This window comes from Odontesthes bonariensis, chromosome 11 (assembly GCF_027942865.1).
Source record: "Odontesthes bonariensis isolate fOdoBon6 chromosome 11, fOdoBon6.hap1, whole genome shotgun sequence".
NCBI classification, from domain to species: Eukaryota; Metazoa; Chordata; class Actinopteri; order Atheriniformes; family Atherinopsidae; genus Odontesthes; species Odontesthes bonariensis.
The window spans coordinates 31,147,925-31,160,761 of NC_134516.1; the positions used below are offsets into that span (position 1 = coordinate 31,147,925).

The 12,837-nt window shown below is 43.5% G+C and overlaps 1 protein-coding gene and 3 non-coding genes across 4 annotated transcripts in view; 3 read left to right on the forward strand and 1 right to left on the reverse strand.

Annotated features, from left to right (window-relative positions):
• The window catches only part of LOC142391905 (NLR family CARD domain-containing protein 3-like), a 418,516-nt gene that overhangs the window by 369,264 nt on the left and 36,415 nt on the right, over positions 1-12,837 (forward strand). The gene's annotated exons all lie outside the window — the stretch shown is intronic.
• trnak-uuu (transfer RNA lysine (anticodon UUU)) lies at positions 7,885-7,957 on the forward strand. Its single transcript has one exon. It is a non-coding gene; the product is annotated as a tRNA-Lys (tRNA).
• Positions 10,015-10,133, reverse strand: LOC142392603 (5S ribosomal RNA). The gene has a single exon (XR_012771246.1). It is a non-coding gene; the product is annotated as a 5S ribosomal RNA (ribosomal RNA).
• On the forward strand, positions 10,492-10,610 carry LOC142393000 (5S ribosomal RNA). Its single transcript, XR_012771625.1, has one exon. It is a non-coding gene; the product is annotated as a 5S ribosomal RNA (ribosomal RNA).

The following is a 12,837-nucleotide window of genomic DNA, read 5'->3' on the forward strand; positions in this document are numbered from 1 at the left end:
AGAGAAGCACTTTTGAGCACAAGAATTTACGCAGTGAATGTGGTCTGTCCCAGAGTGTCGCACTCTTTCACTTCAAAGCCATGTCTGCCTTTTGAAATGTAATAATTTGTGTGCAGGACATATTTTGATACGATTTTTCCTTTTTTGTTTTTCCAACTGCCCTCTTTGGTACATGGGGGGAGTTGACCTATCAGATGGCCTGATAAGATACTTGAAGGTCTTGGACAAAACACAGAAGTAGACTTTCTTGTTCCACTCCATGGACATTGCTTTTGTGAAATTTTATGAATTGTAAATTTAGAGGAAGAAAGCCTGCGTGTTTGCTTGTCCCAGACTGATTGGTAAGGACTGACATGCACTAACATGCATTCATGGCCGAACCGGCTGTCCAAACAGAACAAAACGATGTGATTTACAGCACTTATTAAAGGAAAGTATCGGAAATTTACACCCCAAAATCTTTACACCACACGTCTTTTGGCTGCATTTAAATGTAGGTTTTGGCCCCTGAAAATGACCATTGTTGACATTTCCAACAAGGGTCAAGAGCTTAAAAACTGATGACATAGTTCTCATGTGCACAGGGTGGCAGGAGGTTTTGGGATTGTGTGCTGCTATTCTTGGTTTGACATCATATCAAAACCACTGTCCCACATTGTTGACATGACAATGAGAGATCCCAGCAAGACACAGCTGATGCTGACCTAGGACTTGCACATCAATGTAAAAGTGCTCTCTGTCTTTATTGATGCAGCATCAGAAGGTGCGAGTTCATTACCACTTAATTCAACAAGCCACCACTGTCCCAGGTTTTGGATGAGGCCCGATCAGACCTTTAGTTGTGGAAAAATCCAGAATAAGGGGTTGTTGTTGCAGGGTCAGAGCTTCTCTGCTGTCCTTGAATAAGCTGCTGCACACATGCATTGGGAGGAAGACATCTATAAGGAGGGGGACCAGTTGGTATTAACTCAGAACTAGGTGAGTTTTTCCAGAACATACAAGCTGTACAAACTCACTGTTTACTGTTGCAAATGACACTCAGACTGAAAGTCTGAAAACATGAAGATATAATCTGTGTTGTTTTTACTTTTCTTTGTTTTTGTGTCTGTGTCGATCTCAGATTCTTTCCATCACTGGACGTCACATTGTGACTTTTGATGCTTATTTTTCTTCCATTTTTGACTATTTTGTGTTTAATTTAGTTTTCTTTGGATTTGTTTCATCGTCCTGTTTGCATCTGGCCCCTCATTCAGTCTCATTTTGGACATATTCTGTGGAGTTGTATCCATTTTGTTGGTAATTTAACAGCTCTAGTTGTTTTCCATCTTCTGTTGGTCAGTTTGTTTGTGATCGCTAACGCTAACTTCAGGGCTGGCGTACGCACTTTTCTGCAGCTGTTGATTCTTTGGCGACACCTAAGGTGATGTTGGGAAACTGTTATAATAAATAAATGTGAAAACAATTAGTCCTCAGACAGTGATGTGCACATTTGAGACACATGAACAATTAATACTGATAAACAATTAACACACCCATGTGTCTGCAATTACACATATAAAAGCAGCGCAAAGTGGTGCAATGCATACCATTAAAAACAATGGCTGCTTTAGCAGTATTAGAAGACTTTGCAAATGGTGCAATTCGAAGAGAGCGCGTGTTCACTACAACAGAGAGGATTAGCTGGCACATGATGGCGACTGATTACTCATTAGCCGTTTTGAGGGAAATCCTCCTAGAACTGTGCGCAGAGCTGCGGCCGGCGTTGGAGCGCAACACAGCGAGGAGCCATGCGCTGCCTGTGCCCACAGGTGATGTGCACACTGGGGTTCCAACCGGAGCATTCCAGGGGCAGGTCGCCAACCGATTGGGACTGTGCCAGCCGAGCCATGCCAGCCGTGTGGGACAGAATTATCCGCATCTCAACCACATATATCAAATTCCCAACAGGCCAACATTAAAGCTCAATTTGAAGCGAGAGCCGGTTTTGTAATCGGGGCTATCGACTGCGCACACATTGCTATAAAAGCGCCATCACATGATGAATTTGTATGTTAACAGGGAACATTTTCATTTGATCGATGTACAGATCATATGTGATGCGTAAATGCAATTAACCAACATTGTGGCGAGGTGCCTTGGTTCAACGCACAATTCATACATTCTGAGTAACAGCATCGTTGGGAACAGACTTACAGGGTGGCACTGTGCGGGATGGCTGGCTTCTTGGTGAGTAACTTTATTCTTGTAATGGTCCTAATATTATTCCCTGTGACGTGCATTGAGTATGTGCGCCCCCAATTTCTATCCCGTCTTCACAGCATCAGTCGGTGGTTAAAGTTAGTTTCTTGCTGTCTTTTGCTGGTTAAACTTCAGCTTAAGATCTTTCTAACAAGCCCCTGATCGTCTCTGTGGGCAAAGAGCAGTGCCACCCATAGTTGCGCCGACTCTCTGTTCAAACAGTCGGTCACCCCCCCACCCGACTGTTTTGGACACACTGCAGCGGTGGGCAGCCAGTCTCCGCTTCACAGCCACCTTAATGTGGGACCACTTCTTCTTCACCTCTGCTTGTGTGGCTTCTCAGACCCCACAGCATTGACAGCCTCAGGCTCTCCCACCCACTCCTCTTGCGTTTGCTGCTTATGCCGGAGGACAGCGTGCCAAAGAACACATTTTTTCGGGCCTCCACTTCAGAAAGTAGCACCGACATCTCGCTTTCCGTGAAGTTCTTCTTTCCCGTCTTATTCAGTCTTTTTTCTTTATTTTCTGACCGTACACAGAGGGGAATCGCAGGTGCAGGGCTCATTTAAATAGGATTTGCGTATTTAAGTAGGGGCGTGGACAGGGAGGAGTCGGCTGCTCCGACGTGCGCTCAATTCCACGTTGATTGGGATGTACAAACGAAATGTGCTTGGATTGATGCGTGCGCACAGATTCGTACATCCGACGTTGGAGGGCATTTGGGTTTGAGCGTACGCCATGTTTCAGTAGGAAATCCACGCAAGTCTTTGTACATGAGGCCCCTGTTGTAGTATAAGCAGCAGGATATCAGAGTCTCCTGAGGTGACTCCACAGTCTGTAATACAGATGTTAGTCAATTGTTCAGAACAACATACTCACACACACACGCATCAAATGAAGCACAAGCTGTGTTTGTGGAACCAACAGGAGGCCGTTGATGTCTGCAGTGATTTTAGTGGCATTAAGACTCATTAGAGCGGAGTTATTGAATATTTCTGTAGAAGGTGTTGCACTTTGTAGACGGTCCCTTGGCCCTCGCCTCTGCGCCGGCTGCACATGGAGACTAATGTTATTTTCCTGCTCCAAGGACAGCTTTTTTGGATTCAAATAAGTTTATTGTTTGTCTCGCCACAGATGGAGAGAGGTGGGAATTGATCTGGAACGACGCTTCATTTTGGAGGTGCGAAATATGTGCCTTTTTAGGCGTGTTGAATCAGTTTTTTGGGGTTGAGGAGTGAACCCTCAGAAAGAAAATTACGCTTAAAAACATGGAGCCTCTTGTGTTTGTTCTTGTAGACAACTTTCCTGTTAGCTGAAACATTTCAGAGTTCTCCTCAGACTGTATTCAGTGGGCATAAAGGTGTCTTTAACAGAGGGAACGAGGATTTATCTCTGAGCTTCACCCCGGCAGAAGCAGCCAGTGAGGGGGCGGGGCTTGTTCCAAACGCTCAGCTGCTCTCCCATTGGTTATTACTTATGACGTCAGAGACGGACAAAGTTCCTACTGGCTCCTGAAGCCGGTGTAGCGGAAGTGGTTCTGGAGGCAGCAGCGACACTTGTAATGTTCACAGCTTCTGTTTGACACCTCAGAGTTTATAAAACTCATACAACACTATCAGAACACATGGTCACCATAGGAACCTTTATAAGTTCAGGCTTTCTAAAGTAACGGGACACACACACATCAGTCCAATCCAGATGTTTTTCTCATCTTTTCATAGTTTCCTGTTTTGCCTTCATAACTCAGATGGAATCAGTCAGTGAAAAACACAGCAGGCTGTGAGAGAAAGTAAAGGTGTTCACCAGACCAACCAAGGCTGAACCTGAGGGCTGTATCACTGAAATTACTGAGCACATCATCAGACAGGAGAAGAAGAAGCCCATTTTCACTGATATCAGCATCAGATAGCAGACCTGGAGGTGCTTTTCTTTCTACAGCTGGCCTTCACTCCTCTGTGTCTTCTCTCCAACCATCTTTGTCCCAACCATTGCATCTGTGGTGTTCAGCACATCTGCAGCATCAGGCCCGCTGGCTCCGTTCTGCTCGTCTTCTGCAGACGGAGCTTTTTCATGGCAGGAAACCATCCAGTGAGTCAGGATTCTGCAGGAACCACTGGAAGACTTTCACTTCCTCCTTTAGTTGAACGCTTCATCAAACTGACATCATGCAGTTCCTCTATTCGCCACCAGAGGGAGACACATCTCCATAAATGCAGAGTCCCGCTCAGTATTACTGACAGTACTTCACAGCCACTGAGAGGACACATTTAAATAAGTAACATACAAAGAAATGATTTCTATATTTGAGCCAGGCTTCCACCTCCATATAAGACACACACTGTGTCCTCATACAACAAGCAGCTCTCCTGTCTGAGCTTCACATCTTTACAGTTAGCATCAGCACACACAGCATGTTGATGAAGATTCTCACTCATCCAGGTCATGGTAATCCTAAGAGCTCACATCCTCTGGCCTAAAAGGCCTCTAGCAAAGAGCCAGATAAGACCAGAGCCACCCACTCTCCAGATAAAGGGCCTTATGAACAATCAGTTAATATAAACATATTTGATGTTAAAGATGTTATAGAACATAACAGCGTTATAGAACACAAAAAATAACGCCAGAGTTACTTTGCTGAGTAACAAATTACTTTTACAATGTGGTAACTGAGTTACTAACTCAATTACTTTTTGGGAGCAGTAACTAGTAATTAAGCTAATTACTTTTTAAAAGTAACTAGACCAACACTGTTGAATGGTGGATATACATGAACAAGTGGTTCACTTCAAGGCAAGTAAGAACATTCATCTTGAAAATCAACAGATATCAGCTTGCTGCACTTTTGCATGAAAGGATAACAAATCCAAGCCTGCAATTGTTATTAAGTTTTAAACAAGAGGCACAAGACTGAAGCGTTGAAACAGACAATTATAGCAGATAATAAAACACTTGTGATCTGTGGTGATTTCAACATTGACCTCTTAAAGGTACATACTCCTAAACAAACTTGTGATTTCTTGGCTGCGTTATACGGTAGAGGCTTGTATCCACTGATCACAAAGCCGAGCAGAGGAGCCACAGATAGTTCACACGTGAAAGGTCCTCAGTTCGAAACTGGGCGGAAACATTACTTGCTCCACCTTTATTTATTTCATCCTTGTGTGAAGATGTATGACTGCACGTTAATGATAGCAACATCAACATATTCATAATTATGGATAGGAGGGGAGCCTCATCTGCTATTCTTGACATGTAAAGATTTTCTCATGCTATGGTGTGAAACGGACTTTGGCGAATCCCTAGCTTCTATTTATCCATGCTCTCCCAGAGGAGTGTGTTACAATCACACTTCTGACTCAATTTGTTGCGACTCCACAAACTCTTTCTGCTGGCAACAAAATTTGGGAAAACTTACCTCATTCTTTGGCTTCCGGAACACTAGTGAACAGGCATGGCTTCAGTTTCCGTATTGTAGTGGTTATCACGTTCGCCTAACACATGAAAGGTCCTCAGTTTGAAACATGGCAGAAACATTACTTGCTCCTGCTTTATTTATTTCATCCTTGTGTGAAGATGTATGACTGCACGTTAATGATAGCAACATCAACATATTTATAATTATGGATAGGAGGGGAGCCTCATCTGCTATTCTTGACATGTAAAGTCAATTTTTGCAGGTTTTCAAAAGATTTTCTCATGCTATGGTGTGAAACGGACTTTGGCAAATACCTAGCTGCTGAGTGAAAATGGCAACCTTCGGTCAAGGAATCGAACCCTGTTCCTCCGCTTGACAGGCGGATTCTAACCTTTGACCATTGAAGAAGATACAGAATGTGTTGCTTGATTGTCGTGCCAATTCTGAGAATACAAGCTGTAAGAGTATCACTGAAAAATTGACAAAAAAACACGTTGCTAAAACCCTTTCATTGTCAAGCATTTGCATGACTGAGAGCGTAAATAGACTGTGGAAGGGGTTCCATGGTGTAAAGGTCAGCACTCTGGACTCTGAATCCAGTGATCTGAGTTCAAATCTCGGTGGAACCTTCAGGTGTGTGCTGTCATGGTTGTGTTCTGGAAAGAAGATGAGTTGAGTAGGCTAGTCACTTGTGAAATGACACCAGAGTGCTCAATTCCAGCTGAGAGGATCTGTGGTATGTGACTTCACACCTCTGCATTGCTAGTTGAATCTTTTTTGGTTTCTTCTTGCATATTCATTTACGATTCTTCTATTTATCCATGCTCTCCCACAGGAGTGTGTTACAATCCCACTTCTGACTCAATTTGTTGCGACTCCACAAACTCTTTCCGCTAGCAACAAAATTAGGGAAAACTTACCTCATTCTTTGGCTTCCGGAACACTAGTGAACAGGCATGGCTTCCAGTGGCGGCTGGTGATGTTATATGTAAAACAGAGCACATGGTCAATTAGCTTTTTAAAAATCTTTATTTCAAAGAAAACGATCAAAACAAGAGTTTTTCTGGAAGAGATTTAAATAAGTTCTGAATATGCATAGAAGAGAGGTTACATTTGAGACTATTTTCTTTGTTCAAAACTTAAAACAAAAACCTGAAGTCTGCACACTGAGAAAAACTGGTTTTGAGGATATTTATTAAATTTCCTCCTAATAACCAACTTGGGTCGGTGTCCCCAGTGGAACATTTTATGTGTAGTCTGCAGGTTTCATGTTTTCAGCTGGAGATGGATGCTTTTTGTTCTGTATGTTACATATTTTTATCTTGATCAGGACATTCAGAACGAAATCAGGATTTTATTAGAGCAGAGCGACAGTCTGGACATGCTTTAAGTGACCACGAGTTGACACGTAGTCTTAATGGGCTGATTTTCAGTTTAGCCGTCTGACAGAAGAAACAGAAAAATATGTGGATGAGAGCAGCTTTATTGGGAATTTGGCTGGAAATATACACTCATTCTTTCCTGTTTTTACTAAAAGATGCAGAAATATTAAACTCTGTAACATGTGTTTAGTGCACCAACCCATGCCAACTCAGTTAGCATATATACAGTTATAGGAATAGTTTACTGAATGTCCCATCTTGTAGACGGCCTCAGTGTTGCATTTCCAGTCCAGTCTGCTGTCCAGGTGAACCCTCAGGTATCTGTAATCCTCAACCACCTCTTCACCGAGGATGGAGACGCTGTTCAGCTGACTGCTGCTCCTCCTAAAATCCACAATCATCTCTTTTGTTTGTATCCAGATGAGGCGATAGTTTATTTTCCTATAGATGTGATAGTTTCATGTAGATGTGCTGAGGTGTGACAGGGCAGCTGTTGGTACATGGAGGATGTGAGGTCTGTAGCAGGAGGCAGCAGCATGCTGAGTTTGTGTGAACTCTTCCATCTGTCTGATCCCACATTATCCCAAAGCCTGTGAGCTTTTCCATTCCTGCCCACACATCCCTCACACTGTTCTGCTGCAGATAGTTTCCCACCGACTTGCTCTCTTCCTTTTTTCTTCACACTCCTCCTTAACTCCCTGTTTCCCTCCATGAAGGCCTTCTTCTTTATGCTCAGTGGCTGCAACACAAGTTCACATCAACCAGGCGTTTGTTCAGAAAACAGCGTCACAGCTTTGGACTCAGGAAGTGTTTCAGATGTCAGCTGTCACTCAGACACTCTCTCATAGGGCCTGGATAGCTCAGTTGGTAGAGCATCAGACTTTTAATCTGAGGGTCCAGGGTTCAAGTCCCTGTTCAGGTGCAGAAATGTAATCTATTACTTAACCTGTACTTCCCTCTATGCCTGCACTCTGTTTCTACACTGTCACCTCTGACAGAGCCTGGCTGATGCTTTTCCTTCTATGTAGCTTATTGTTAGCTTTGCTGTTAGCTGCATCGTTATATCCTCATTTGTAACTTATATAAACTATAGAATAATTCTATATAAACTATAGAAATCACCTTAAATACACCAGTTGCAGAGTGTTGATCACATTCACTGAAACTACAACAGGTTAAGAGCATTTATCATGAATAGTTCTGCTTTATATCAGGGCTTCTTTTCACTTAGATTTCACTATTTGGACAATCTGTAATGAACACCCAGAACAGAACACAAGACATTACAGAGATAAATCAACGCTGGTGCAGTTTAAACAACAAGGGCATTGTTTGCTTCATTTAAGTGGCAATAAAACAAAGCACTTCATCAGAAAAATCAGTGTCAGAAATAGATTTTGTAAAGGCCTCAAGAGACATAGATGTTGGAGGAAGCTGCGTAAACTGTGATGTCACAAGTTCAGTCGCAGTGGTGCTTCCAGCTTCTCTGGAGTTTGGTTTGTTCCACATAAGGAGCAGTATTCTTTTGTATTTCAGCTTTAGACTGACAACATTTGCTGCTCAGTTTTCCTCTGAGCCACAGAGATGCTCAGCTTTCATTGTGTCCAATAACTGCAGCTTCTAAAGTGGATTTCAGAGCACTGCTGCATCTCTGACAGTTATCAGATCATTTGGGTGGAAACACATACATCACAACCCTCTGAATCTGCTTTCAGTCCCACTTGAACAGTCTCTCACATTTTCAGACACAAAATGTGTCTTTTAGTTTGAATCTCAGCTGATATCTCCAACAACTGTAGAGGGACTCATATCATTTCACCAGCTGGTGTGATAAACTTACAGAAACACCTCAGGAGCAGCACCGGGGATCTTTTGGGAGAAAAGGGGATTCTCTCCATGCTGATAGAGCTGGTGATAAATGAGTTTATGGATCCTACATATTACAGAGTAAAACAATAATAAAGGTGCTTTCTGAGCCTTGACATTTTTTTCTTTTATTAGAGAAATGTTCCAAATTTGAATCCCATGGAGGGAGCCAATGAAGTAAAGATTGATGCATGAAAGCATTAAAAACCTCTCCTGTAAGTTCTCTGTTCAAGTTTTATTTAGGTTCAGCTGCATGTTTCTCTTTATGGAATCTTTAAGCCCTCATAGATCAGTCTGATCCCAACAGAAGTCTGGCAGGTTTACTTGGTTGCTGTAGTTCACTAAAGCAGGACTCTGAGCAGGGCCCTCCGCTAACAGGCTCCTCTCCTTTAGAGCCAGTGGCAGGGTTGGGTTTGGGAGGTGACGTTGCTCTGTGCTTTAAACAGCAGGCTTTAATCCACCAAACTTCAGTTGGTTTATGATCTACTTTTCAGAGGATTTGTAAATGACTAAATAAATAACACCACTGACTAAACCTTCAACTTAACCTGAACTAAGCAGAAGTTTGACTGGTTTGGATACGGTCAGGATCACACTCATTGGACACATACAGGATCTGATTTACTTCCTTTACTTCTTCATTTGCTGTTCCAGAGAGAAGAGCTGTTGGACAGCACATCTGAGTGTCTGGAAGAATAGCTCAGACTGTTTGGTGAATGTTTTCAACCTCAGAGGTTCTGGGATCAAACCTTATGACTCAGTGAAGTTTCAGCTCCAAACACTAAAAATATGATTTGAAAAACACTCCAGAAACATCTTCAAGTGTGAAGGTGGCTTGGTGAGTTTCACAGAGACCACAACTTGCCAGTGGTGCAACAGCTGGTTCAAATCCTGCCTGTTATCTTCAGGACAACTTTTCATTCAATGGAACAAACTCTCCATCCTTCCATTTGCTTTACATGGTTTCAGGGGGGACTGGAGCATATCTGCCACAGAAACTCATCAACATTTGAATCCAACAACAAGTCTGAAACTAAATGAAAAACTGCAGCGTGTCTGTGGCACACGGTGATGGTCAGATGTTACATGCAGGCCGCAGAGAGAAGAGAAAAAAGCTTACAGCACCTGGTATTCCCAAGCAGTCTCCCATCCAAGTACTAACCAGGCCCGACCCTGCTTGGCTTCCGAGATCGGACGAGATCGGGCGTGTTCAGGGCGGTGTGGCCGTAAGCCACAGTCCCTGTGACAAAAATATGTTATATAGGTGCTGGAACCATACGTTTCCCCTATTTTTACCAGAGAGCTGGCTTGAGAGGCTGCTGTTGAGCCTGCACATTGACTTCCCTGATGTGATTGTTCTCTGCAGCTGAAAATGGGACTCTCAGATAACTTAGTGTCTGTCAAGCTCCTCTGTTCCCTGCGTGTAGTTTTGTGTCCGTTGTCATATAGAGAAACCAGGGAAGCTCAATCCCACGACATGCTCATAAACTGCGTCTTCTCTAAACAGTATAGTTCTATTTTAGAAGTCAGAATACAATAACAGATTCTGTTTCAGAATCTATAAAAAGCTGGTTTGGGATTCCATTACTGGCTTACAGCCACACCACCCTGAACACGCCTGATCTCGTCAGATCTCAGAAGCCAAGCAGAGTCGGGCCTGGTTAGTACTTGGATGGGAGACCGCCTGGGAATACCAGGTGCTGTAAGCCTTTTGGCTTCTCCAGGCGCATGCAGTTTGGCTACGTCAAATGCAAAAGCAGTCCCTGTTTGACTTTTTGGAACTTGTCCTTTCTCAGGACAAAGTTAAAAGTATGAGGATCAAAGCCAACAATGGCCTGGGACATCTCAGCAGATCCAGGATCAGCAACATGGAGACTGAGAGCCAAAACCAAACAGAGGTGTCTGCCAACCAATCAGCAGCAGCCCAAGCTGGTTAACTTCCTGGTGTCTGTGTGTGTGTCTGTCACATCGTGGGAACCACCACCTGACAGCACACTCACAGCGTGGGGACCATAATCTTGGTGGGGACCAAAATGCTGGTCCCCACCAAGAAGAGCATTGAATCCTTAGAAAAAAAGGCCCTGTCAAATTTTTAGGGTCTACCCCACAATGAATGAAAACCGGTTTTGTGTGTTTAAAGGTTGGGTAGGGGATCTTTTTCTGGAACATTTTTTTACATATTGCTTGAAATACTCTTCACACCCTCATTGCAACCAATTAATTAAAAGTTTTGACACAAATATGAAAAGTTTTAGTGGCCTCTAGAACGTACAATCTAGGAAAAACACTATCCAATCATACTGAACGGACCGTTAACAATGATTGGATACTGATGCCGTCTATCAAACTGCAATCTGCTCCTCCCTCCCCCTCCTTCCCCCTGTGCGCGTACCCTGCTTCGTGAACGAATTACGCGTCCAGAAGCTTGGCAGGAAGCTAAACTAGAGCCAGCTTGGCTAGCACCTAGCATTATTAAACGTATAGTTAGCATAAACTAAATACTAAATACTAAATACGGCAACGATCGATGCTTGCTGTCAGAACAGCGCTCGTGCACCTTCGTGCTCGTGCGCGTTCATGTACTCTAGAGGCGTGCCTTCGGGGGGAAAGTGAAGAAAAGGGTTGGGACTTTTTACCTGTGTATTTTCAAAATGCAGCTTCGCTGGACTCAAAATCCAGGATCTCCTACCCTACCTTTAAAGGTCCCATGGCATGAAAATTTCACTTTCAGAGGTTTTTGAGCCTTAAAATGAGTTTCTCTAGTCTCCTTAAGTCACCCCAGTGAGTAGAAATTGCGAAATGTATTCACTGAGCAGTACAGCATTTCCTCCATGTTTTGAACAGAGCGCCTCGAATTGTCTCGTTGACTCAAGGCTCCTGGCATGACGTCATGCCAGGATAGAGCTCATCAAAATTTCCCACCCCCTCTCTCTGCCACGCCCTCTGTCTCCACCCACTGCTGGTAAACTACCTGTATCTTACCCGCCCAACTCATGTGGAGTAGACCGAGACTCGCCACCTGAAGACAGTCACAGAAGATACAGCAATGGCTTCCAAACGACTTTACCATGCGAAATGTACTGTGCCAGGATGTGAAGATGAAGAGAAGAATATGTTTCCGCTTCCACCCTCTGTCCCTTTGAAAACGGAATGGCTAATTTCATTTAGAGGGACGGGTGCCCATGTATGTTCCAAAGAGCGTCAGTGTTTGCGCGACACATTTCAGAGGAATGATTTCACAACTTGGGACAGTACAGGGCAGGTTTTGCCCTACACCTGAAGTTGAAGCCTGGATCAGTGCCAAGCCTTGCCGGTCCATCAGCTACCCACACCGATCAAGTAAGTCATAATTATTTGTAGCCGCTAGCACTTCATGGGTACCAGCTAACTAGCCAACATTAGCTGTGGAGGTATTTATCCATGAAACCTACACTGCGCTACAAAACCAATACTCTGTTAAACTGGTTAGATTTGGAAAATTGGTTGTAAAACAAGACATTTGTCTTTTGACCAATACAGCATGAATACTTAGGTAAGCAAGTCTAGTTATGTTCTGCGGCTAGATACGTCTGTTACACGGAAAATGACCCCCGGCGATAACAATTCATATTTTGTAAGCCTTTCTTTAGATTGGTGACTTTATATTTTGAAAGCATTTGTTACGGTTTGGTGACTTTTTTTTAACGTCGAGTCGTTTCTGCGTCTTTCGTGTGTGATATGCGATCGGATGTTGTGGCTAGGTGAAGGATGTTTAGCAAACGTTTGCTGACTTCCCTCGAACATACACCATTACGTATCTGTCAATTCGAACACAATTTTGACTTCAAATCTGTCGTGACTCGTCAGTTTATCACGAGTGTAATGCTCGGCTTTCGAACCATGAGATGTGTGCTCTCTGTCTGCATCAGGTTCACTCTTCACTGGCCAGCACATCCC